Here is a 6,238-nt window from a genome sequence, read left to right as displayed (position 1 = left end):
TTGGTGTATTTCCTCTAGATGTTTAATTTAGACATATTTTACTTTCAATAATAAATTGCAGGAAGATAATGGATGGATGGATATTTGCTTTAAAAGCTTCTTTTTTCTCCTTTTAAATTTTTCTGGATAGGAGCGTACCTGAAACATGAAAGGAGCACCTGCATTCCCACGAGGCAACACTTCCAGACCATTTGTCTTCAAGGTCGGTTTGTTTTACAGACTGGTAATCCTTTTAAACCATTGACTGACTCCTCGACGACACACTGAGTGTAAAAGCACGAAAACTGCGCAAAGCGTCAGTTTTATCTCAAGTTCTCAAAACTCAGTTTTGATCAGTCACAGTGCAACAAACGAAACTACTGCGTTCACTAAACAAATGCAAATTAACTCTTTAAACTCCTGCTAAAACAGAAAAACTAGAGCACAGAAGTACCACGCTGTTGAAATGACACAGTATATTTACTGATAAAGAACAGTGTATTTAATGTCAATTAAAGGTGCACGAATTGATGGTGGTTTTAACTTTCTGCTGGCTCAGACGTGATCCTGTTTCACCTTTACAGGCAGCAGTGTTTCCTTCAGCAGCTGTCAACGCATTCAAGCTGCAGCTGTTCTTATTCTGACAGAAATGTCACTATAAAAGTCAACACGGATGCTGTGTTTCACCAGAACCACCAAATATGAACAAAGACGTTTATTCCCAGGCTGTGAGACTGAATAAAATGAGCGCTGCTGAAGAAAATGGACTAAAGCTGCAGATCTTCAGCGTGCATGAGACGGCTCGTGTCTTGAGTTTATGAAAGCACAACATCATAAAATAGTGATGTGGTTTGTGCATTATAGAGAAGAGAAACTGCACGGAGTTGCAGAAGAAGAGGAAAACTGATCAGGTTACAGAGTTATGAGTAAAACCCGGCAGGTTTGATTAAATAAAAATTAATCAGATCATTTTTCAGCACTTATACATATATTTGATAACGGTAAATAGAGCCATGCTGGCTACAAAGTGACATATATTTGATAAACTACAAAGTTTTTTCATCAAGGTTCATGCTCAATAATCCAGGTACAAAATAATCCAACAATGCTCAGTCAGGTCATCTGGGCTGTTTCTCTTTTTTGTTGAGACGTTTCGTCTTTCATCCAAAGGACTTCATCAGACCGAGGAGCCACAAATAAACTGAGTCCCACAAGCAGCACTCACATATTAGACCAACCAGTTTGCTGATGATAAGATGGTTTCTGGAGTCCGCCCTCTCCCCTGTCGACTCCTCTGAGGCAGCCATAGCCACAGCGGTTCAAAACATCAAAGTTCATGCGCAATAATCCAGGTACAAAATAATCCAACAATGTTCAGTCAGGTCATCTATAAGAGTGTGCTGCTTGTGTGACACAGTTTGTTTGTGGCTCCTCAGATTGATGAAATCCTTTGGATGAAAGACGAAATGTCTCTCAACAACAATTAAAAAAAAACAAAAAAACATCCAGACTGAACTTTGCTGGATATAAAGCTTTTTTTTTTTTTTTTTTTAAATCCGTTAATCCTGAAAAGAAACTAAACCAAAGATGTTTTCTCACTTTGAGCTTGTTGAAAGTGAAGTCACACCAGAGACTCTTGGGCCTTCGGGATGTGATTTCTGGATGTTTTGTCTTGTGTGTTGTCATAAAGATTGACAAATAAGATTGTTAAAAGAAAAGTGGCTGTAGTTGTTTATAAAATGTATCTTTATTTGGTTTCCTCACACTTGTTAGTTTTATTCCAACAGACTCCTCGGCCGTCAGAAACAATTATATCTGTCACTGTTTTGCCAGATAAATTCTAACTGTCCAATTTTCTTTTTACCTATAATACTTCCTGATTGCTTAAGTTTTTAAAGAGCAGTTAGAGTCTGTAATTAACTTGGAAACATTTTTGAAAACCACCATGATAAAAGTCTGATTTAACTGGATGCAACTGAAAAAAAGGACGATGGGCGCTGAAGAGGAGGAAACAACAAACTGACCAGAGAAGCAGGAAACAAGAGAACAATGAAGAAAATCAAACATGATGGAACATCAGAATAAAGACAAACAACAGAACTGATTCATATTCCAAACGAGAACATTTGCTCACGTTTTTCATCCCCCCCCTGAGGATCATCCTGATCAAACATGTTTTTAACCCATTTTCACTGCAGCCAATAGTTTAAAGTGGGAGAACAGAGGAGTGTGTGTGTGTGTGTTTTCTCCCTGCAGGAATTACTCCAAGATAAGATTCAAAAAAGGTACCGCCTGAATTTCAGCAGAGAAAACTGAACATTTTGTGCACCGAAAACCCAAAATGTGTCTGGGCAGAAACTCTGAATAAATAAATTAATCAAGTTTGCTCCTGTCAGTGTTGCTGTTTTAAATTAAACTGTTCTTTGACACAAACGCATTGTGTGATTTCATTTAAGCAACGTGAATGCAAATAAACTGGGCTATTTTTTTTTTCTAAAATTATGAACTTTTGCTGATTTTGTTCAATTTGAAGCATCGAAGTGAAACGAAGCAGACAAGTAAACAATTTAAATGAGCTGTAAAGATTGTTGTGCAGTTTTATAATATTAAGTAAACATAACTGCCTTGTGGCGGATTTTTTTTCCCCTCCCTACATTTTTTATTTGTGCATTAAGTTTATAATATATATTTTTTTAACATGATAATTTGTTTGATCTTATTTTATTTTATTTTATTTGGTATGGACTACTTTTTGTCTCAAAATATGGGCAGCATTCTCCCTCTGGAACAAAATAATAATAAAAAAAAAATGTTTGTTTTACTCAGTTGTTTTAAATCAAACAAGTATTTGTTTGAGTAAGATTAACATTTTAAAATACATTTATAACCAACTGACAATACTCCCAATTTCAAATAAAATATATCGTTTGGAGTATTTATACGCAGAACATGATAAATTGTCAAAATAAAAGTTCATATTCAGTCCTTAAATTATGCAAAGAAATTATTTTTTTAAAAAGTCACAAAACCCTGATGTGTCTTGGCTTCTCCACAAGTTGTTGTCGGGAAACTTTTTATCTCTCTTGAAGCAAAAGTTCAATCAGAAGCTCAGTTTGAGGTCTTTTTTTTTTTTTTTTAATTAAACTTTTATTTTACCAGGAAGAAATCCATTGAGATTATTAATCTATTTTACAAGGATGTCCTGGGCAGTAAGCAAATACAGCAACACACTCTTAAAAACGTAACAGTATTAAAATATTTACAACAAAACATCTGTTAATAAAACATAAAATACAATGCAAGTAAAAAAAATTAAAATAGAAAATCCAATTTAAGACACTTAAACTTTACAGGTGCAAGATGTGACTTAAACCTCAGACATTTTTTGTTTAAAACTAGTTAAAGGAATAAAAGACTCCAACCTCAATTTAAGCTGCACATCATTCCAAGACCAAGGGCCAAAACAGGACAAACGTCATTGCTTCAAACGCCCATCGTCTTCTTGATCACATTCCAAAGGTTTTCAACAGGATCCAGATCTGAAGGGACTGGCCATGACCGGGTCCGGCTCTGATGGTCCTTCAGCCCCATCTGAACCCCAGACCTCGCTGTACCTCTCTGCCAGTAAATCAAAGACAAAAACTAAATTTATTTGCCATGCAGGACAGCACTGGCTTTTAGACTTTTCCTTTTTAATTATTAAAGATTTGGTTCAAGCGGTCACCTAATCAGTGCCTCGTTAGGTACGATGAGTATTTGTGCTGAAACTCATTCAGGAATAGAAGGACTATCACACGTGGAGAAGCTGATTTCAGAAAATGTAGCAGTGGTCTCTCAGTGTGTTTCAGAGCTGCAGGTGTCTCTACATTTTGTTGTGCTTGTCATTTTAGTGGACTAACAACCAAATCGCGCTTAAATAAGCACTTACTCATCTTGATCAGCCAATCAGAACAGTCTGTTTCATCTCCACTAAGTTAATGTTCAAACTTCTTGAACTAACTTTATAAACATTGAGTTTCCAGCAATCTTTGCAGCAGTGTTCACGTTGACCTGTTGACTAATTATCCTGAGCCTTTAGAAACACTGACTGTTGTAAATGAATGAAGGTTTGCAGTAAAAACCACACAAACTTTGTGACATGACATATTCCAAAGCACTGAAACTGATCAAAAAACAAGACTTTTACTGTGGTTTGTCTTTTTGTATTCACTATAAGATTTAGTAAATTTGACGTTTGTGTCATTCTTTCTCAGCCTTGATGTTTCTCCTTGGCTTTGATGATCAGCTCATTTTGGCAAAAACCTAAAGCAAAGATGAAAGGAGGAGGAACGGACCTAACTTTGGCTGGATGCTCAGACACAGCTCCAGCTGAATGTTAATGTTCCTCTGTGCGCAGCTTTAGTTTCAAAGTTGAACATCAACTTTAAACTAGAGGCAAACAAGCTGAGCAAGTGCAGGAAGCAATGGTATCCACGATCAGGTGCAATGGCAAAACCAGGGGGTTGTCAGCGGTGGCCTTGGCCACCATGAATTAATCTTTGGCTACCCCAATCTTTTGAGGAAACTATACCTTAAAGCAAAATAAAACTAGAAATAATTAATCTTCAAATGAATGAAGTGATCGGTTTATGTATAAATATGGCGGCAGACATCTTGGTGTTAACGTGGCATCACAATTTTCAATACGGCCCTTTCTCATGCTTAGATGCAGCCACACACCAAAATGGAAGTTGGTACTTCACTTATTTGTCAAGTTATTATGCTCATAAGATTCACAGGATGGACGGAGGGTATTTCCAATATCCCATTTATGCTCTAGCTCAGTGGTTCCCAACCCTGGTCCCTGAGGAACACCATCCTGCATTTTTCAATAGTTTCCTGCTCCAACATGCCTGATTCAGTGATTTAATTACATCCTTACATTCCCTTCACTCAAATCAGGTGTGTGAAAGCAGGGAAACAAGTAAAACATTCAGGATGGCGTTCCTCAAGGACCATGGTTGGGAACCACTAAGTTCATTTATCAAGACAAATTTTAGGAAATTCATTCATTTCTTGATTTTTAAGGGTTTTCATGATGCAGAAGATTGTTGTATAAATTCACTGTAGAGCTGCGTCATCTTTGTTTTTGAATTTATGATAAACAAATAAAAACAAACAAAGCTTTAAAATGGATTTTCATTTGACTTATTTACATTTTGTACAGGTTGAGAAATAAAGGTTTTAATAAATTGGAACAATTTCACCACATTTTTCAGTAAACGTTAAAAAATTCATCTGAGTCTTCTTTTCTGGGTCGTGAGGGTCACTGGTGCCCATATAAACCACTGTGTGAGAGGCAGGGGACACCCTGGACATGTCTCGTCCATCACAAGGACACATAGAGACAAACCAACATCCATTCACTCTCTCTCTCTCACCTAGGGACAATTTAGAGTTACCAGTCAGCCTAACATGCATGTTTCTGGTCTGTGTGAGGAAACTGGAGCACCCGGAGAAAACGCACGCATGCACGGAGAGAACATGCAAACTCCACCCAGAAGGGCCCCCTGGCTGGGATTTGATCCAGTGACCTTCTCGCTTAGCGGCAGCAGCTCTACCAACTGATCCACCGTGCCACAGGCATCTAAAAACATTTTACATAATATTGCGCCACAACCCCTAACGCCTCCAAAGAACCGGTGCTTCCTGAGATTTTCTGTGATTTCAAATACTATAACTGTAACTCAAAAGCAATAATTTTTATTACAAAGAAACAAAGCATTCTCCTACACTGCTTCTAAACAGTAATGCCACAAATCAAACCCCATTCACTCTTCACTTTTCCATCTTTTGGTTTGCTCATGAGGTAACAAACTTGAGTGATGTATAAAACTGACACAGAGTCCCAGCATCAAATGACACCCTGAGCATCGATCTGAGACACCAACAAGATTTTAAAATTATACTTTTTTTGGGCCTTTTTTTTCTTCTAAATAAAACAAAACACATTTATATTTATAGATCTTGAAGACAAAATAATCTTAAAACCTCAGATAAAAGTAAAAATGTGCTCCCTGAAGATGTGGGACCGACTCCCTGTCTTTTCTGGTCCCACTTCTCAGTTTACAATCAGATCATATTTTTATTTGTAATACCAAATCTTGTAATATTGCCGCTCAGCTTTTGGCAGCTGATGAAACTGTCACGACAGTCGCCAGTTTGAAGAAGCGAGACAGAAAGGGAGGAAGTGAAATCCTGCTGTAAACAGGAGCAGCTT

Source organism: Nematolebias whitei, chromosome 16, assembly GCF_014905685.2.
Source record: "Nematolebias whitei isolate Nwh7 chromosome 16, NemWhi1, whole genome shotgun sequence".
In the NCBI taxonomy this organism is placed as follows: domain Eukaryota; kingdom Metazoa; phylum Chordata; class Actinopteri; order Cyprinodontiformes; family Rivulidae; genus Nematolebias; species Nematolebias whitei.
This window is presented reverse-complemented; position numbering follows the sequence as displayed.